Consider the following 22694-nt stretch of genomic DNA (forward strand, 5'->3'; position numbering starts at 1 on the left):
GGTTTAATCAATCTTGTTCTAATGATGTCCGCAGCAAGGAGAGGACCTGTAAAAGGTACCGGAGCCATCCCACCCCTGAATCACATCTTTTACACATTTCTGCCTGGAGTCGTTCTAAAGCTGTTCTTCGCTCTGCTAGAAATAATGTCATCCGTACTAAATGCTCTCAACTCTCCAACTCGAATTCTTCTCGCTCCTTCTGGCACCTTCCCAAAAACCTTTCTAACAGCTTTACGTCATCATCTTTCCCTCCTTATTTCTACTCTGATGGCTCTGTAGCTATTTCTTCTACTGATAAAGCAGATCTCTTCGTTCAGACTTTCTCCTCCAACTCCACCTTAGACGATTCCGGTGCTGTTCCTCCATCACTTCCCCCATCTGACTTGCTCATGGCTGACATTAAAATTTCTTTACCTGTTTTATTATCTGCCATCACAGGCCTCAGTACTAACAAGGCATATGGGCCTGATGGAGTCCCTCCTGTTATTCTCAAGAACTATGCTTCTGTGCTTACACCCTGCCTAGGCAAACCCTTTTGCCTTTGTCTATCAACTTGTACCTTTCCTTCTTCTTGGAAGTTTGCTCTCACTCAGCCAGTCCCAATGAAGGATAATCATTTCCAACCCTTTAACTATCGTCCAATTGCTTTAACATCCTGTATCTCTAAGGTTTTCGAGTCAATTCTTAACAGAAAAATTTTAAAGCATCTGTCCGATCACAACCTTCTTTCTGATCGTCAGTATGGGTTCCGTCAGGGACGCTCCATTGGCGATCTTCTAACCTACCTTTCAGACTCCTGGCCATCCTTCTTTCTGGACTTTGGCAAAAGCTTTGCCATTGCACTTGACATCACAAAGGCTTTGGATCGAGTCTGGCATAATTTTTTAATTTCCAAACTGCCCTCTTACGGTTTCTATCCTTCTATCTGTGCCTTCATCTCTAGCTTCCTTTCTGGTCGTTCTATAGCTGCTGTTGTAGATGGCCACTGTTCTTCTCTTAGATCTATCAACAGTGGTGTTCCTCAGGGCTCTGTCCTATCACCAACTCTCTTCCTTTTAATCCTCAATGACCTTCTAAGCTGCACATCTAACCCTATCCACTCATACACTGCTGACTCCATCCTTCACCTTTCCATTCGGTTCCCGCAACGTTCATCTCAGCAGTTACTTCTACAAACAAGGGATGAGGCTATGGCACACCTAATGTCTGACTTGGTTCGTATCTCTGACTGGGGTAAAAATAATCTTGTTTTTAATACATCAAAGACTCAGTTCTTGCACCTATCAACCCGACAAAATCTTCCACATGTGTACCCACTAATGTTTAATAATACTCAGCTTAATCCTGCATCATCCTTGAACATGCTTGGGGTTTCATTTACTCGGGACTTGTCTTGGAAAGATCATATCACATCTCTGGTAAAATCTGCTTCTAAGGGATTAGGTGTGCTAAGCCGACTCCGTTCCTTCTTTACCCCTGCACAATTGTTGACTCTATACACTGGTTTTATCCGCCCCTGTCTGGAGTACAACTCTCATGTGTGGGGAGGTTCCCCACACACAGCTCTTCTCAAAAGGGTGGAGTCAACGGCTTTTCGTCTCATTAACTCTCCTCCTCTTACTGACTTCCTTCAACCTCTGTCTCTTCGCCGCACTGTTGCATCTTTACGTCTTTTCTATCGCTACTTCAATGGTCACTACTCTGAACTGTCTGCATGCATTCCTCCACCTCTACGACGGGCGCCTAGCACCCGTCTAGCAGCAAACTCTCATCCCTTTTCTGTCCGACTTTCTAATGCAAGAGTTAACCGTTACTCCCAGTCCTTCATTTATGCAACAGGTCAACTCTGGAACTGTCTCCCTCTGTCTGTATTTCCTGCTTCCTATGATATCCAGTCTTTCAAACGCAGTCTGTCCAGGCACTTCGAAATAACTGGATCTTGAATTTGGCTCTCTTTTCTATTTTGTTTCTCTGTAGGAGGGAACAGTTATTCCAGGCTCGTGGCCTTTGGTTCCTTCTTCCTCACATAAAAAAAAAAAAAAACGTGCAGAAAGTAGCCGGTGTTACCTGCAGAGAGTAGTCAGTGTTACCTGCAGAGAATAGCAAGTATTACCTACAGAAAGCAGTCATTGTTACAAGCGGAAAATAGTCGGTGTTACCTACAGAGAGTAATCGGTGTTACCCGCAGAGAATAGTCAGTGTTACCCGCAGAGAGTAGTCGGTGTTACCTGCAGAGAGTAGTCAGTGTTAGTGTTGCCTGCAGACAGTAGTCGTTGTTACCTGCAGAGAGTAGTCGGTGTTACCTGCAGAGAGTAGTAAGTGTTAGTGTTACCTGCAGAGAGTAGTCGTTGTTACCTGCAGAGAGTAGTCGGTGTTAGCTGCGGAGAAAAGGCTGTGCCACTTGTAGAGAGAAGGCAGAGAAAAGTCCACTTCCCATTCCTAGAAAATAATATGTCACCTAAAGAGAGAAGTCGACGTCACCTGCAGGATAAAGTCTATGATGCTTTATCTGCAAAGAGAACTTTACATCATTAGCAAAGAGCGTTTGATATCATCAGTAACCAGGAAAAAGAAGTCTATGGCCTTGCAGAAAGTACTCGACATCACCTGCACACAGAAGCTGATTACATCTGCGATTAGAAGGCGATGCCTCCTCAGAAGATTTAGACTTTGTCAGTTGACGACAAGAATTTCCCATCATTTGCAATGGAAGACAAGTCGACGTGAGAGGTAAAGATAATGTCATGTGCCAAGAAACAAGTCAATATTGAGAGAGAGAGAGAGAGAGAGACTAAATGTAAAAGAAATGAAGGAACGAACTCTTACCTGGATACTTTGTCGTCGGTTTCCCCTGCCGTGATATGTCCAGGTCACCTGCGAATAGATTTCCCGTCACTCGCAGAAAGAGGCCGACGTCACGTGTAGAGAGAGTCGACGTCCCATTCGCAATGAAATGGACATCACTTGCATCGGGAAATCAGTTTCACCTGGAAAGAAGAGTCGATGTTTCCAGCAGCAAGAAGTCGATGCCACTTTCAAGGAGGAAGTCGATGATGCCTGCAATTTTTATGACGTGACACCTGTTAGGAAAAAGAAGTAGAAGTAACCTGAAAAGTGAGTTAAGTTGATAACACAGTGACAGATATAGAGATAAATAAATATATCTATATTTATCTATCTATCTATCTATCCATCTATCTATCAATGTCTATTTATCTAACTATCTATCTATCTATCCATCTATCTATCTATGTATTTATTGATCGATCGATCGAACTATCTATCTATCTATCTATCTATCTATCTATCTATCTAGAGAAAGTCGTCGTTAGTAAAATGAAAGTAGTTAACATTACCTAAGTATATTGAAGAGTGCGTCACCTCCATCACGAAAATCGATCTTTCCTGTGAAATAAAATACATATTACAAGGTCCTACCTAAACTGTTTTCGGACAGACCAGTTATTACCTGGTGGACATAACTAGATCCTATCTCAGCTGTGCCTAGACAGACCAGTTATTACCTGGTGGACATAACTAGATCCTATCTCAGCTGTGCCTAGACAGACCAGTTATTACTTGGTGGACATAACTAGATCCTATCTCAGCTGTGCCTAGACAGACCAGTTATTACCTGGTGGACATAACTAGATCCTATCTCAGCTGTGCCTAGACAGACCAGTTATTACTTGGTGGACATAACTAGATCCTATCTCAGCTGTGCCTAGACAGACCAGTTATTACCTGGTGGACATAACTAGATCCTATCTCAGCTGTGCCTAGACAGACCAGTTATTACCTGGTGGACATAACTAGATCCTATCTCAGCTGTGCCTAGACAGACCAGTTATTACCTGGTGGACATAACTAGATCCTATCTCAGCTGTAGGGACTTACCAGGGATTCTCAGAAAATTTTTCCTGACAGTTGTGGGTTTTTTTCCGGGTTTTATTTCCCCGGGTCTTCTTGCCCCCGGGGATTTCTTTCTCCTGGGGTCTTCTTGCCCCTGGGGTCTTCGTCCTTTAGAGGGCAGAGGAGGCGGCAGAGCAGGGGTAACAGTACCGACTGCCTCTTGAAGGATGGAGACTCGTGAGCAGTTTGTTGTGGCGGAGCAGCAGAGGGATTAATAGGCTATGATAAGGGCTGCCTGGTGTTCTTGTGCAATTACAACTGCAGATTGTCTGCATGCAGTTTTGCTGGCCTAGGTGGTATTATCCTCATCAGCTGCACATTGACGTGGATGTTTGCGTCGATCTGGGGCTGCCAGAAGGGTCGGTGACAGAGGCAGCTTCCGGCCCCTTACTCTCTCTTCTGATAGTACACTTCTCTCTCTCCCCCTCCACCAAGGACTTTCCAACCTTCCTGAGGTTTGGCTTTTTGATGGCGGTGCAGTGGACAAAATGTCCTGGTGGTTGTCCATCCTCGTGATGAAGCCATAACCTGCCCTGAAGCTGCACCACTTGACCTTCCCCGAGGTGGTGGTGGGTGGGGAAGGAGTAGTGGGGGGTGTGGAGAATGTGTGGGTCCCTGTGGTGGTCCTGGCAGGCTGGGAAGGACATGTTGCTCTGGCTGCTGCTCCACCCGAACTGCTCGTGGAAGCTTCGGCCAGGCCTTATATAGCTTTGGCAAACTAACTACCACCCGCCAGAAAATGGAACTAAACACCGCCCGGATACACATAAACTATGCACCTAAAAACCGCCCGAAAGCCATGAATCTCTGCCAAAAATCCAACAATGAAGAAAATGTGTCATGGAAAATACTGCTATGAATATGTTACCACTAAATTAACAGCAACAACAACAACAATAATTTAATAATTATAAAACAATGATGATAATGAAAATAATAATAGCAATAATAATAATAGTAACCTAGTAGCAGTAATAATAGTAAAATAATACAAATGATGACGATGAAAATAGTGATGATGACAGTGATTAGAGTAATCCGTGCAAAAAGAGGTCGAAGGTTCCCGCAAAAAGAAGCCGACGTACCTGCAGAGAGTGGTCGGTGTTACCTGCAGAGAGTAGTCGGTGTTACCTGCAGAGAGTAGTTGGTGTTATCTGCAGAGAGTGATCAGAGTTACCTGCAGAGAGCAGTCGGTGTTACCTGCAGAAAGTGGCCTAGTCGGTGTTACCTTCAGAGTAGTCTGCATCAACTGCAGCGAGTAGTCGGTATTACCTAAAGAGAGTAGTCTGGATATCCTGCACAGTACGCGGTATCACCTGCAGAGAGTAGTCGGTGTTACTCGCAGAGAGTAGTTAGTTTTAACTACGAAGCGTAGGCGACGTCACCTGCAAAGAGCAGTAGGCATCACCTGCAGAGAGCTGTTGGCATCACCTCCAGAGAGTAGTAGGCGTCCCCTGCAAAGATAAGTCGGTGTTACCTGCAAAATAGCAGTCAGCGTCTCCTGCAGAGAATAGGTGGTGTCACCTGTGGAGAAAAGGTGTTGCCACTTGTAGAGAGAACGTTGAGAAAAGTCCACTTCACATTCCTAGAAAATGAAATGTCGCCTGAAGAGAGAAGTCGAAGTCACCTGCAGGAAGAAGTCTATGATTCTTTATCTGCAGAGAGAACTCAACATCACCAGCAAGGAGCGTTCGATATCATAAGCGACCAGCAGAGAGAAGTCGATGTCCTTGCAGAAAGTACTCGACATCACCTGCACACAGAAGCTGATTACATATGCGATTAGAAGGCGATGCCACCTCAGCAGATTTAGTCTTTGGCAATGGAAGACAAGTCGATGTGAGCGGTAAAGATTGTGTCATCTGCAAAGAAACAAAAATCGATATTGAGAGAGAGAGAGAGAGAGAGAAATGGGAGAAATGGAGTTCCCCCGAGCTAAGCCCTGTATTGGACTATATAGCCCCGCTAGGGTTACAGGAGAGAGCTACCCCTCCCGGCACGGCAGCCCGGGCGAGGCTCGAACTTGCAATCCCCCGATTACAAGTCCAGCGCGCTACCACTGTGCTACCGCGCCCCCAAGAGAGAGAGAGAGAGAGACTCAACGTTAAAGAAAAGAAAGAAGCAACTTTACCTGGAATTATTACGTCGGGGTCGCCTGCCGTGATACGTCGAGGTCACCTGCAAATAGAAGTTGCCGTCTCCCGCCAAAAGAGGCCGACGTCACTTGTTGATAGAGTCGACTTTCACTACGGACTGAAGTGGACATCAGTTGCACAGAGAAATCAGCGTCACCTACAAAAAGAAGTCGATGTTCCGAGCAGGAAGAAGTGACACCACCTTCAAAGAAGTGTGTGTTGCCTTCAGTTTCAATGACGCCTATAAGAAGAGTGAACTTAAAGTCCCCTGAAGAGAGAGAAAACTGTCTTGATGACATAGTGAACGATGTGTAGATAAACACACACACACACACACACACACACACACACACACACACACATACACAAACATAGAGAGAGAGAGAGAGAGAGAGAGAGAGAGATTGATTTAACGGTAAAGAAAAGATGGAAGGCAACCTTACCTGAAAATGTTTACGTCGTTGTCACCTGCCGTGATATGTCGAGGTGAACAGCAAATAGAATTTCCCGTCGCCTGTAGAGAGAGGCTGACGTCACGTGTAGAGAGAGCCAAACTGCACCACGGAATGAAGTGGAAATCACTTGCATAGAGAAATCAGCGTCACCTGCAAAGAGAAGCCATGTTATTTAGCAAAGAAAAGTCGATACCACCTTCAAAGAAGAAGTCAATTCCGCCTACAGTTTAAATAACACCTGCAAGGAAAGAGTCGACGTTACCTGAAAAGAGGGAGAACTTGATGACTTAGTGAAAGATATGTAAGTAAATTGACAGATTTTATATATATATATATATATATATATATATATATATATATATATATATATATATATATATATATATATATATATATATATATATATATATATATAAAGAGAGAGATCCTAAGAACAAGGTAGAGAAACTTGACGTTAATAAAAGAGAAGCCAGTCGTACCTGAAAATATTGAATTATGTGTCACATGTGATATTTTGTTATTATCTGAAAAAAGATCTTTGCGTCACCCACAGAAAGAAGTCGACATTCCTTGCAGGATGAAGGTCACATCGCCTCTTGTGAGCTGTTAACGTTACTTGCTTAAAGGAGTTTGTGTAACTTGGAAATAATGCCTCCGCCACCAAGAGAGAAGCCGACGTCAGGCGTTTGCATTTGGGTGTGGATGACCTCTTGTAATGAAAGAGTTAATGATGGCCATATCCAATATGTATATGTAAAACTATACAGTAAAAGTAGATAATTATATGTAAGGACTGGGAATGTTCTGTAAATATAAAGAGGACAAGTACACAAGTATCAGATGCAGCAGCTCCAGGCACCATTGGTTAATGCTTATAGTGAGATTTGGTGTTGGAGGGTGACTTGGAATAGTGCTCTCTCTCTCTCTCTCTCTCTCTCTCTCTGTATCTATCTATCTATCTATCTGTCTGTCTGCCTATCTATCTATCTATCTGTCTGCCTATCTATCTATCTATCTGTCTGCCTATCTATCTATCTATCTGCCTATCTATCTATCTATCTATCTATATCTATCTATCTATCTATCTATATATGCTCATGTAATCATAATTCGAATTTCCGTCCCACCTCAGGTCATCATCAGGTACTACAACTGTCCTAAATAGTCAGCAGACATGATAAAAAAAAAAAAAAGAAACAAGGACTTTATTGATACTAAAAACTAAAAAAAAAAAAAAAAATCCTCTCCGTATAAAAACTCAAAAAGAAACGCCAAAAACTCAGGGATGACCCAAAGTCACTTACTCCAAAGCCTCAACTGAAACAACTCTGGGTCTTCCCTGAGTGACTCGTGGCATTTCTTTTTGAGTTTTTATACGGGGACGAGGGTTTTGTTACTTAGTTTTCTTTAGTTTTATAGTATCAATAAAGTCCTAGTTTCTTCTTTTTATCATACCTGCTGAGTATTTAGGACATTTGTAGTACCTGATGATGGCCTGAGGTGGACCGAGAATTCGAATTATGTTAGAAGAGGATTTACCACATTTATTTCATTACTGCTTTGGAAGTTGCGATGTCCAAGATCGCCTGCAGATGTCTGACGTGGTATATATATATATATATATATATATATATATATATATATATATATATATATATATATATATATATATATATATATTGTTACATAGCCTATGATTTCATCATCCTTTGTGTAATTTTAACGCACAGTATGCTGCATGTTTGATCACGAGCGTGTTCTGCCTCAGTTCCCCCCTTCTACCGTTATAGTAGAGTAAGTCGTCCTTTCTGTTGTTCAGAGTAGGATTGTCAGCTCTTTGTCCCCTATGGCTTCATTTGCGCGTCCTTCTTACAAGTTGTATCAAGCTCTGCTGGCCCCTATATAATGAGCTCAGTCTCTGCATTATTGCCACTTAGATCTACTCCTCATTTTGTTCACATCTCTGTCCTCCCCTGTACAGTTATTATTGTGAGTGCTCAGGAAGTCTCCAACCATCTAGCAGCTGTGTGTAATTTGGGTATAACTGTTGTTGCATTTTTTCTTGTACTGTGTAGCATAAGGTTAGTTCTTAGGCCTGGTAAGGTTTTTTTAATTTATGTAAGGTTCTTATTGTCAGACATCATTAATAATATTTTGTATCTGTAATAATATATCTGGCATTCACTGAGTATTATCTGGTATCTCATTTTAACAGGGCTGACTTAGATAAATTTACTCATGCTAATTTCGTGTTAATAGAGGCTATTGCAGTTAACCATATATTTAACCTGTTTTTGCCATTACATTATCCTTATGAGTCCTGAATGTTTTGTTGTTAGTTTGAGCATTAAACTTTAACTTGTAATTTTACCTAACTCTTTTGTTTTGAACCTGGAACTTTACGGGACAGTAGTGACTCTTAGTATTCTCACTTAATGTGTACATTATCTTTCTCTGTTCCGTAACATAAATTTGGCGACCTCTTATCAGGATATTCAGGATATTATCATAAGGATATTGCTTGATATTTTGTGACTGTGATTTATTCTTGATGTCTACTATTACTACGCTTCATGAAGCCAAAGATTTTTTGTCAAATGTGCAAACAGTATGCGATGTAGAAAACAGAACAAAGAATGAACTTAAGCTTGTTGCTCAACAATTGGGAATTGCTGTTTGCTCTCATCATTCTAAAGATCAAATTGTTGGCATGAATAATAAAAGCTTGTTTAATGTAACTCCTCCAAATGAGCAAACGCAGATTGAATTAGCTAAGTTACAGCTAGCCCTGCAGGAGGCTCGTGTGAAGGAAGCTGAATTTCAAGCACGTGCTAAGGAGGCTGAGTCTCAGGCTAAGGAGGCTTGTGTTAAGGAGGCTGAATTTCAAGCAAATGCTAAGGAGGCTGAATCTCAGGCTCGGATTCAGGAGGCACAGATACAGGCTCAGGCACAAATTGAACTAGCTAGGATTCAGGCAGATCATGAGTATCGCATGAAACAAGGTGGAACTGGATCATCTAGCTCTGATGATTTTGATGTGGCTAAACATGTTAAACTTGTCCCTCCTTTTAATGAATCTGATTTAACGAAGTATTTTCAGTTGTTTGAGAGGGTAGCTACAGGTTTTAATTGGCCCAAAAAGTGTTGGCCAGTACTCCTTCAAACTGTTCTCGCCGGTAAAGCTCAAGTAACTTATGCATCTTTGCCTCAGGATCAATCTGATAATTATGATGTAGTTAAGAGCTTGATTCTTAAGGCCTATGAGCTTGTTCCTGAAGCCTATAGAGTAAAATTTAGGACAACTTACACGCAAGATAAGCAATCCCATGTTGAGTATGCAAAAATCAAAGAAGATCTGTTAGAGCAGTGGTTAAATTCTAAGAAGTGGATTCTGATTTTGACAAATTTAAGCAGATGATTTTGCTGGAGGACTTCAAAAGGTGTATTAGTAAAGATGTAAGCCTATATCTTGATGAGAGAAGAATAGATAATTTGTCTGATGCTGCAGTTTTAGCTGATGAATATCTTCTCACTCACAAGAGATATTCTAGAGAAAAAGGGAAAGCTGAGAGTAAGTACGTTGCCTCTACTCAGAGTACAGGTAACAGGAGAGAGAATAAAGATGATGTTTCTCAGGAAGTAAATACCAGCTTCACCTCTAGATTTCAGAAAAGTAAATGTACTTATTGTAGTAAGCTTGGTCATACTACGGAGAAATGTTTCAGGAGACAGCGTGATGTGAACAAAAAGGAGTCTTTAAATATTCAGTCAATTGGTCTAGTGTCCACCCTTGAGAGTTCCCATAATTCTTTAACTGAGTTAACTGAACCTGTTTTGAGGGGTAACTTAAATTCTCATGTTGGAGCTCCTCATTTGAGCAGTAACGTTGGTGACACTCTCAAGAGTTCATGTGCTAATTTCCTGTCTGAAGGGTTTGTCAGTCCTCTGGACAGTAATGACAGGAAATCAGTTCAAATATATTGTGATACAGGTGCTTGCCAATCCCCTATGCTGACCAGTGTTCTAGGCTCTAATGTTAATTCCTCTGATGAAACTGTAATCTTACAAGGTGTAGGGAATAATTACTTCTCTGTCCCTCTGTGCAGAGTGAATTTAGAGTCTGGTTTTGTTAATGGTTCCGTTATGGTTGGGTTGGTTGAGACACTCCCAATGTCAGGTGTAACTTTCTTACTTGGAAATGATATTGGTGGAAGTCAAGTGTGTCCAGCTCCTCAGTTGTCTAGTGAGCCAGTGGCTGCGACCCAGGATTGTGATGTCCCTGATGTGTTCCCTGCATGTGCTGTCACTAGGGCTAAGTCTAAAGTTACTGGTGATTTAGAGGATAATGATGATGATGATGTTATCCTAGCTGACACTTTTCTTGCTAATTTGGACCACTCACCAGATGAGGCAGTACCCCGCAGTGCTGATAATTTGTCTCAAGAGTTGGTTGAGTTGCAGGTTGCTGACCCTGAGTTGAAAGGTCTTGCTAACTCTGCTTGCAGTGAGGAAGAGTCAACTGGTGCTTCTACTTGTTATTATATAAAGTCAGGAGTACTTATGAGGAAGTGGAGACCCCCAACAGCATCAGCCGACTGTGAATGGGAGGTTGTACATCAAGTTGTCATCCCTCGTGTTTGTAGGCAGGATATCATTAGAGTGGCTCATGATTCCAGTTTGGCAGGACACCTTGGAGTGAGGAAGACTGTGGCACGCATTTTGAAACACTTCTACTGGCCAGGTATCTTCAGGGATGTTTCCTGGTATTGTAATTCTTGTCACACCTGTCAAGTTGTGGGGAAGTGTAATCAGACCGAAAAGGTTGCACCTCTAGTTCCCATTCCTCCTTTTGAGGTGCCTTTCACCCGTGTGTTGGTGGATATTGTGGGCCCTCTTCCTAAGACTTCTTCAGGATTTTCTTATGTGTTGACCCTGATTGATTTGGCTACTCGTTATCCTGAAGCCATTCCACTTAGAAATATCTCAGCAAAGAACGTGGTTAAGGAAATACTAGGGTTCTTCATAAAGTTTGGTCTGCCCAAGGAGGTACAGTCAGACCGGGGAAGTAATTTCATGTCAAATGTTTTCAAGCAGTCTCTGAAAGAGTTGGGCATCACCCAGATCACGTCTTCAGCTTACCATCCCCAGACTCAAGGAGCGTTGGAGAGATATCATCAAACACTCAAATCGATGCTCAAGAAATACTGTTTGGAACATCAGAAAGACTGGGATAAAGGTCTTCCATTCTTTGTGTTTGCCGCAAGAGAATCTCCAAATGAATCACTGGGCTTCTCACCTTTTGAACTATTGTTTGACCATGAAGTAAGAGGACCACTTAAGCTATTCAAGGAATGCTGGCTGTCGGAGGAAGATGACGTCAACCTGCTGGAGTATGTGATGAAGTTCAAAGAATGGCTGTCCACTGCTTTACAGCTGGTGAGAGAGAATTTAGGAGCTGCTCAGGAGAAGATGAAGACTTGGTATGATAAGAAGTCGAAGTTACGCCACTTTCAGCCAGGAGATCAGGTTTTGATTCTGCTACCGGTTCATGGACAACCTCTTCAAGCCAAGTTTAGTGGTCCTTATTTCGTGGAGAAGAAACTCAGTGATGTCAACTATGTCATCGCCACACCAGATCGTAGAAAGAGCAAGCAACTATGTCACATCAACATGCTAAAGTTATATCACAGGCGGGACGAAAATAATCCAGTCTGCACTGTAGCTGTTCCACCTGAGTCTGCAAGTGAAGCTCTCCCATGCAGTATGAGCCTGAGTGATAGTTTGGGGAAGAATCCTGATATCATGAATGATCTCCAGACTAAGCTTTCTCATCTACCTCCCGAGGAAAGGCAGGAGTTTTCGGCATTACTGCAGGAGTACCCGCAAGTGTTCCGTGCCACTCCAGGAAGAACCACTGTGTTGATTCATGATGTCGATGTTGGAGACGCAAAGCCAATTAAATTGCCTCCTTACCGTGTGAACCCAGTGAAAGTTCCTCTCATCCAGAAGGAGCTTGGCTACCTGTTGGACCACAAGATGATTGAGCCCTGTCAGAGCGAGTGGAGTTCTCCTGTCACCTTAGTCCCTAAGCCAGGTGGGTCACAGCGGCTTTGCATTGACTACAGACGTGTTAATCAGATAACCAAAACAGACACTTACCCTCTCCCTCGTGTGGAAGATTGCATAGACAAGATCGGAAAGGCTAGATACATAAGTAAGTTTGATTTGTTAAAGGGATACTGGCAAGTACCTATGACTGAATGTGCTAGGGAGATCTCATGTTTTGTAACACTAGGAAAGACTTTTGCATGTTCTGTAATGCCATATGGTATGAAGAATGCACCAGCCACATTTCAGAAGCTCATGAATGTTGTAACAGAGGGTTTGGCAGGATGTGTTGTTTATATTGATGATGTATTAATCTTCAGTGACAACTGGAAAGATCACCTATGCCATGTCAGTAAATTTCTTGAGCGTTTGGTTCATGCTAATCTTGTAGCTAATTTATCAAAGTGTGAGTTTGGTCAAGCTAAAGTTCAGTACCTTGGGTATGTAATTGGTGATGGACATGTTGCACCACCAGGAGCTAAGGTTCAGGTTATAAGTGATCTTCCCAGTCCTAAAGTAGGAAAGAGCTACAAAGATTTTTGGGAATGGTAGGTTATTACAGGAGATTTGTTCTTAACTTTTCAATTCTTGTATCACCACTTACAGACCTACTGAAAAAGGGAGTTAAATTTGTCTGGACCGATAACTGTGAATCCTCTTTCAACAAACTTAAAGCTATCCTATTAAGTCAGCCAGTTCTCGCTACTCGAAATTTTGCTAAGCCTTTTAAGATGGCTGTTGACGTAAGTGATACAGGAGCTGGGGCTGTTTTGCTGCAAGAGGATGATCAGGGTATTGAACACCCTGTATCTTATTACAGTAAGAAGTTCACTCCACCTCAAAAGAACTACTCAACTATTGAGAAAGAGCTTTTGGCCTTGATTTTGGGTTTACAGCATTTTTCATTTTATTTGTGTTCTGGTTTTGACCCCATAGTCATTTATACGGATCATAACCCACTGAAATTCCTTAGTAAGTTTAAAGATAAAAATCAGAGATTGACAAGATGGAGTCTACTTCTTCAGGAGTATTCATTAGACATACAACATGTCAAGGGGAAAGAAAATGTTATTGCAGATTGCTTATCTAGACTTTAGACAGATTGTTTTAGAGTAATAAGAAATTTCCTTTGTAAATTTCTTTTTTCTTTGTGGGGAGGTGTTACATAGCCTATGATTTCATCATCCTTTGTGTAATTTTAACGCACAGTATGCTGCATGTTTGATCACGAGCGTGTTCTGCCTCAGTTCCCCCTTCTACCGTTATAGTAGAGTAAGTCGTCCTTTCTGTTGTTCAGAGTAGGATTGTCAGCTCTTTGTCCCCTATGGCTTCATTTGCGCGTCCTTCTTACAAGTTGTATCAAGCTCTGCTGGCCCCTATATAATGAGCTCAGTCTCTGCATTATTGCCACTTAGATCTACTCCTCATTTTGTTCACATCTCTGTCCTCCCCTGTACAGTTATTATTGTGAGTGCTCAGGAAGTCTCCAACCATCTAGCAGCTGTGTGTAATTTGAGTATAACTGTTGTTGCATTTTTTCTTGTACTGTGTAGCATAAGGTTAGTTCTTAGGCCTAGTAAGGTTTTTGTAATTTATGTAAGGTTCTTATTGTCAGCCATCATTAATAATATTTTGTATCTGTAATAATATATCTGGCATTCACTGAGTATTATCTGGTATCTCATTTTAACAGGGCTGACTTAGATAAATTTACTCATGCTAATTTCGTGTTAATAGAGGCTATTGCAGTTAACCATATATTTAACCTGTTTTTGCCATTACATTATCCTTATGAGTCCTGAATGTTTTGTTGTTAGTTTGAGCATTAAACTTTAACTTGTAATTTTACCTAACTCTTTTGTTTTGAACCTGGAACTTTACGGGACAGTAGTGACTCTTAGTATTCTCACTTAATGTGTACATTATCTTTCTCTGTTCCGTAACAATATATATATATATATATATATATATATATATATATATATATATATATATATATATATATATATATATATATATATATATATATATATATATATATATGGAGCCTCAGTGGTCAAGTGTGCGTTTCGTACACGGGTGGGCCAGGGTTCGCGCCCCGCCAGGGTAATAAACTTTGGGTTTAATGGCGGACACAAGGGGTGCTGTGGTTGAACAAGTGTCGCATACTAAAGTTTGCTTGCATCCAGTCGGCTTGCGCGCGCCGATTACACTTGGTTCACAGACTACACACACATCCAAAGCCACTACAATTACACTTACAAGCACTTATCCTACATAAAATCTCTACTGGACAGCCTAAGCCACTTGGTAGAGATACATTGGTTGTATCGGTCGGGATAGACCCGGTCCTGGAGTGAATACGCAAACGGCTGATGATGATATATGTCTATATATTAGAGAGAGACAGACAGAGACAGACAGACATATAAACATATATACAAACAGATTGACATAGGTGTGCCTATTGTGACAGGAAATAGTATACAGTTATGATGATACTGTAATATGATCCTGCAATTTAGTGGTGGGGAAGAGATAAAAAGTAGGCGAAAAAATCAGAGAAGAGATGCAGAAGGTGAGCCTGCACATGAAGGTTCTGTGAACCCGGGGTGAAGCAGGTGTGGCGTCCACTCGGGAGCCAAATCTCCACACAGTTCCTTGCAACAGGCCGTGGGAAGGACCCTGGTCCGACCCTGGTGAGGTGCTGTGTACCATAAATGGGTGTGGGTTCCCGACACGGCTTGTGTGTACTTTATATATAGGACGCCCCCACACAAGTGACTGCTCGCCTGTTGCCAACAGGTGTTCTGGCACTAACAGATTGGGGTAAGCAACAACAAGAAGAAATACTGAGAAAAGATTAATGTTATGAGGAACAAAAAATAACATTAATAATATACTGAGGCGAAACAGACTTTTATTAAATATGAAAATAAAGCACTGGGGAAAAAAAAAAAAAAACGGGAAGGCAAGGAATAGAATACTATGGAAAACTGGAAACATAAAGTATACCCTTCTTTACCGAACCATTTAAAGTGTGTACAGTTTTTAGATATGTAATTCATGTAAGAACAAATATGATGACTTTGATACTGGAAACTAAAACGTTTTATGGAATATATCCTGTACTGTCAGAGTTCTGAAGTGGAAACTGGTGAGAATCAAGCTGGAAGGAAACTTGAGGAAAAATTTCTAGTGCACATCCCTTTGTTGTGTAGTCATGCGACTAACATATGAATCCGATGACTATATTTTTAATTCTGGCTACCGATATCACACACGTTCCGAGAATTGGTGTAAATATAGAGTCGGACAACTCCCTTTCAATGTTCGTACTTGACCAGCATAAGGAAGGGTAAAATGGCAGTCACTATCCTTTCAAGGACTGATGGTAATACCGAGTCTGACTATCCACTTTCTTTACCGTATTCCCACTTGCCCAGCATAAGGAAAGGTGACTTCTAGCTGTCACCCTCCCTTCGAGTACAGATGCAGTTACAGTGCTGGATAACTAAACAATTTCCCCGTTGCAGCGCTAACAGTGCAGATTTACCTCCATAAATAGATTTATTTTCAGAATATCTGTAAGGGGCAACATTTATTTTTTTCAGCAGTATGTACTTTTATCTAAAGTATTGTATTTATCTCCGGAATTGTAATATTTATTCTCAAGATTTATCACATATATATTCGCCCACAACATGTTCATTATGTCTTTTAATCAACCAACAAACCGGTATTGTATCCCACATATCAGTAATAAGGACCATTTCGGTGTACAGCAAATTATTTAACATCTCATTTTGCATAACAGTGACAGGAGTCAGGAGAAAGCTGTCCTGCAGTCCTAATGAACCCAGGTTCGCATCCCGGCTGGGGCAGGGAACCGTTTAAGATCTGAATTTCGTTTAAGCAGACTTCACTGATCTACCAGACTACCCGCCGACTTCTCGTAAAATACCCCTGCTAACCCAATAACCCAGTTCTATATGCGACAGCCCAAGCATGTATTTAGTATGAACAATGGGTGAAAGTGACGAAATTGTGACATTTGGAGGAGTATAGTGTGCAGGACTGCTGGCCCTTGGGAACAATCTGTGACGTGTATGCCCAGATTTGGGCACATAAAATAAAAAAAGTTTCCCCTTCCCTCCACCCATCCCATGTACACCAGTTCTATGTTTACAGGCAGTCTTCCGTTTTCATGCAATGCCTCTAAATCCTGAAGGTTTATATAGCAAATTCTCGGTTACCTGCACTGCATAGCATACTTCCCATAAAGAGGACTACTTAGTCCAATATGAGCCAACTCTGCACCGCCACATTGCTCAAAGGTTGAAGACTTCTTATAAACGCAAAACATGAGGAGGCTATACTAATATGATGAAGAATAAACCTCTATCGTATGATGACACATATTTAATGTTATTCCTGTTACCGCCAGACGATTTCATACTAGAGAGGAGAACCTTACCTGTGATGGGGTTCTGATGGCTATAACTGCTATTTCCTTTTGAAGACTTCCACCTGAAATTGATTAAAGTGCCTGGGGATAACAGTTTATAAGTTCATTCTCGTTTTGATAAATTTAGATTAATTACAAGATGAACAAATAATACTTCTCAGTGATTCGTTTACGACTTGTGGGGGAAAACACAGTGGATGTTTTAGTGATTTTTAACGACAGGTGTGATCTCCAGTGCAACTGTAACTTTACCTATCTTCTAAGAAAACTGGAGACGAATCATTTCATTGCTCAGCTCAGCATGGCTTCACTATATAGGCAAGGAGTGTTATTGGCTTTCATATTTCATGTTAAATTACAAAGCTTATTAGAAATTGGCTAAGATGCCATGGTCAGGTAATGTGGTGGGACCCTTAATGTAGCCTGCCTCTACATGATCCGACACACTTTGTTTATATAATGTTTTTGTCTCTTGAATTTATGTACACACAGCAAAAAACTATCGTTACAGGGGGGTCCGATGTGTTTCATACTGAACAACCTGGCTGTCTCGCTAGGGTTGGTAAGCCTGACAGTGGGTGAGTTGCCAAATAGGACGAGGTAGAAATATGCATGGGAGAAGCAATGGATATAGCTTATAATAAATATGCAACAAACATACGCAGGGATACCAATGGAGGAGGCTGTTATCAAAAACCTTCATTCGTGTGTCATTTTATATCGCGCAGAAGGTGTAACGATAGTTTTTTTTTGTGTGTGTGTGTGTGTGTACGCACTCTGGTCTCTTTGTCATCATTATCATCATTATCATCATGATCAAATTTTCTTTACATCCTTCTCACACTTTTCCTTGCAATTTGTAAAACAAGAAAAGCAACTAATTTGCATGAGACGTATGAGTTATAAGTGTGTGTCTTCTAACGCACTTAATTGCATAACTAGGCTATACTGCGTATATAGAATAATACTCTCAGACCCGCATTCATATCCAGCTGGAGGCGGCTTCATTAACAAGGGAATTAAGGACAGTCAGGGGGAATGAAAGTAACTACCGTGGCTGAATATTTAGGTCACATATGAACTGGGATTACACACACACACACACACACACACACACACACATACAAACCTACTATCCATTTCAGACCCAATGAAGCATCGTTTTTCGCAAATATGTTCTAAACAAACAGCTGGATCAATATGACATTTTGGCACAGCTTGTTTGACACCGTCCCCTAATTTATGGCACTACAGTGCATTGCCAAGTATGTTTCATTAAGGAGTTTACTCTTGGCTTTGAAGGCGAAGCTGGCAAGAGCCGAGTAGACATTCGGACAGGGGAAGGTTTTACGTGACGTAGTTGTGACGTGTATCACTCCACCACCTCTCCCTCCACTCCCGTCTTCCCCTGTCCGAATGTCTACTCGGCTCTTGCCAGCTTCGCCTTCAAAGCCAAGAGTAAACTCCTTAATGAAACATACTTGGCAATGCACTGTAGTGCCATAAATTAGGGGACGGTGTCAAACAAGCTGTGCCAAAATGTCATATTGATCCAACTGCTTGTTTAGATGCGAAAAGCGATGCCTCATAGGGTCTGAAATGGATAGTAAAACTCGCTCTCTTTGCAAATAATCAGGCTTTTTTTTGTTTTTTGTTTTTTCAAGAAGTACCAAAATCCGTTCATGTAGGTAGTGCAGAAAAAGGCTGGAACAAGAGCCGTCTCTTTCTATTTCAAAGAAAACGTAAATACGGTCATAAAAATGCAATATCCTTTCTTCGTAAGGTCCAGTTAAGCGTTTCCGTCAAAATGAGATGCACACTCTCCCTCACAGCCTCTCATTCCACATGCCTACATCTTCTGTTCGACGAAGACTGCTTTATGAATAAGTGTGGTTTGGAGCTGCGGTGACGGGTGGTTAGTGTATTAGTATCGTGATACGTGAGCCCCGAGTCCAGGGTTTGAGCACAGACCGTGGCGGACATTTAAAATGGGTGTTGGTAGCACGTCATATGCTTGCACATGTTTGCATTCAGTAGACTCTGCCGATGACATATACAGACTTGGAACTTACAGACATACTTGTAGTCAGTACATATCTACTTGTACCTGCATCACACTTCCCACAGTCACGCTTTCCTCGTCTATACTTCGCCAGCAATGCTGGTGGGAGAGGTTTGTTGTGCTTGGCACCACTTAAAGAGAATCCTTTTCAATAAATCATACAATACAGTATATTGATTGGATGGATACACACAAATTATCGCTAATTCTAGTTAGGTGACTGACGGAATATTGGCTTGTGCGTTTTCTAGAGCTGTTGGTTTGAAACCTAATGACACTTGACAGGGAGAGAAAGGAAAGTCTTCAATATTCATTTCATTTTAACTTGTCCTAAAATTGAGATCTCTTCGTCTTCAATGCTGATAATGTAACAGTTCAACAATAGAATATGATGTTAGTCACGAGGAGTGCTAAAGAAGGTTTTAGAAAAGTATCATTGTCATATTTTGCCATCAAGTTAAGCGAAATAAGCCACAAAAACGTCAAAATATCGGCCGAGTTAATGTGAGTGAACTACTGTTGGAGTTTACTTATATAGGTGAGGTGCGAACGTTTGCTGACTGAGTAAGGAAGGGGGGGGTTCTGGCTGGTTGAATTAGTTGGTCAAGTGGTAGAATACTTGACTGTTACTGGAAAGGACGTGCTGAGATAAATAATGGATCTTAGAAATCATTGTCTTATATGTACATGAAAAAATCCGTTTCTCGTAAAGTGAGCGTGATAGAGTAAAAGAAGTGGATAAATTTTATAAAGGCACACACACACACACACACACACACACACACACACACACACACACACACACACACACACACACACACACACACAAACGGGGGGGTGGGGGTGGAGGTCATTGAAAGGACATATTCAAATCTCCAAAATGTGTCTCTGCATCAGTACATATAAGGTCCAATACATGACTGGATCTTTCCCGAAGGGTAATAGCCATAAATTTCTCACTTCCCCATGCTGGCGAAGTATAGATGAAGAAAGTTTGACTATAGGAAGAGTGATGCAGATACAAATTGATATGTACTGGCTACGAGTATGTCTGTATGGTCCGAGTCTGTATATGTCATCGGCAGAATTAACCGAGTCCTAACATATGAATGCATATAACGTGCTACCAACACCCGGTTTAAATGTCCGCCACTGCCTGCACTCTAACCCTGGACTCGGAGCTCATGTATCACGAGACAAATACACCGAATACACTAACCACCGAGTCGCCGCAGTTCCAAACCACCCTTACTCATAATGCAGTCTTCATCGAATTGAAGGGTGAAAAGGCGCCAGTTTAGAAAGCTAGTTACAAACGGTAAAAAGCTAGTGCAGTACAAAGATGTAGGCAGGTGGAATGAGAGAAGCTGGGAAGGAGAGTGTGCATCTCATTTTGATGGCAGCGCTTAACTGGACCTTACGAAGACAGGAAATTGCATCTTTTTATGTCAGTACTTACATTTTCTTTTGAAGAGAAAGAGACGTCCTTTGCTCCAGTCTTCTACAATACCCACACTACCATAGGCTGGATGTTGTAAATGGAAATTGATATTGTTTGAAGAAATTAACCTGAAATTTGCAAAGTGTGCGAGTTTTAGGTGCAAGGTGTGTGTGTGTGTGTGTGTGTGTGTGTGTGTGTGTGTGTGTGTAGTCCCAGTTCATATGTGACCTAAATATTCAGCCATGGTAATTACGTTCATTCTTCCTGACTGTTCGTAATTCCTTTGCCAATGAAGCCGCCTCCAGCTGGATATGAATATGGGTCTTGATAGTATTTATATACTCACCATAGCCTAGCTCCGTAATTAAGTGCTTAGAAGACACACACATATTTATTAACTCATATGTATCATGTAAATTAGTTGCAATTCTTATTTCAGAAAACCCGAGGAAACGTGTGAGAAGGATGTAAAGCAAAGATGATGCTGATGGTCATAATGTTGATGATTATAAAGAGGTCAGAGTGAATAAATAATAAAAATATATAAAATCTAGAAACAAAATAGTTTGTAAACAATGCGTTGTCGCAACATATAGTGGTAGGCAACCTTGTGAAAGACGTGCATCAGCGAGATTCAGTTTTACCAAAATTGTTTACAGCATGCCATGAAAGTATTTTCAGAAATCTAGAATGTGAGAACATTGGAGTAAACATAGATGATTATTTATACCATTTAAGATTTGCAGATGGCATTGTTCTGATCTCAGAGACAGCAGAGTCGTTGCGAAAAATGTTAAATGACCTATATAAAGACTCAAAGTAAGGCTGAAGATGAACCGGAGTAAAATTAATGTAATGTTTAATGCATATATACCAAAAAGCGTCATCAAAATAAATGAGGAAATTCTTGAAGAACTTGAGGAGCAAAATTACTTGGGGCAAATTCTAAAACCAATGAAATACCATGAACACAAAATAAAACGACACATTACAATTGGATGCAAAGTTTTCGGTAAACATAAATTCATCATGAAAAATAGCTTGCCTGAATGCGTGAAACGAAAGGTATAAATCGAATGTATAATCCCAGCAATGAAGTACAGCTGTGACACCTGGAGAATCAGAAAAACTGTGGAAAACAAGCTAATCCGTTCTCAAAGAGCAAAGGAAAGGTTAATGCTGGGGAATCTGGGAGAGACAGGAAGAGAGCAACTTGGGTGAGAGAGCAGACTGAAGTAAACAACGTTACTGAGGTTATAAAAGAACAGAACTGGAAGTCGGCAGGTCATGTTGCAAGAATGAGGAATAGCCGATGGGGCAAGCGGCTGGCTGATTGGACTCCAAGAGACTGCAGGCATAGCAGAAAAAGCCAGACAGGAGGGGAAGGGATGAGATACAGAAGTTTGGAAAACCTGGCAGACATTGGCTCAGTCAATGAGGAGACCTTTGCTCAGCAGTAGATTTGCAATGGCTGATGATGTTGCGATCACCAGCGAAACATTCAACACTTCTGGAGAGAGAGAGAGAGAGAGAGAGAGAGAGAGAGAGAGAGCGAGAGAGAGAGAGAGAGAGACAGACAGACAGACAGACAGGCAGACAGACAGATGCTGGGGTGGGGGTGAAGGAGCAGCAATGTAGAGGGTAATGCAGGACGTTTCATCTGCTGCACTTGTCGCACCAACTTGCAGTCTGCCACAAGTGGCCTGTGTTGGTGCAGCGGACGTGGCTGGTGGCCATATGTTGGCAGTGTGTGACAGCATCACCTGGTGGGTCATTATCTTACCCTCCCTGGCCAGGACTAAGTGGCCATTAATTATACTGATGGACATAATGACGGGGTTTATGACGAGGTGTGTGGCCGGGTTGGGGGAGGGGAGGGTTTGGGTGCAGCAGTGGATTATGCACACGTAATATCTGTGTGTGTGTGTGTGTGTGTGTGTGTGTGTGTGTGTGTGTGTGTGTGTGTGTGTGTGTGTGTGTGTATTATAATAACACAAAAGCTAGTTTTGTAAATGTTCAAATAGTACTGTAACGTTTATTAGTTTTTTACTTGGATGGGCTTCTTAAAAGTGAACTGGTGGGCGGATTCCGTCAAAATTTAACATATTTTATA

This window comes from Coenobita brevimanus, chromosome 109, assembly GCF_032717465.1.
Source record: "Coenobita brevimanus isolate Jiangsu-jjx chromosome 109, ASM3271746v2, whole genome shotgun sequence".
Classification (NCBI taxonomy): Eukaryota; Metazoa; Arthropoda; class Malacostraca; order Decapoda; family Coenobitidae; genus Coenobita; species Coenobita brevimanus.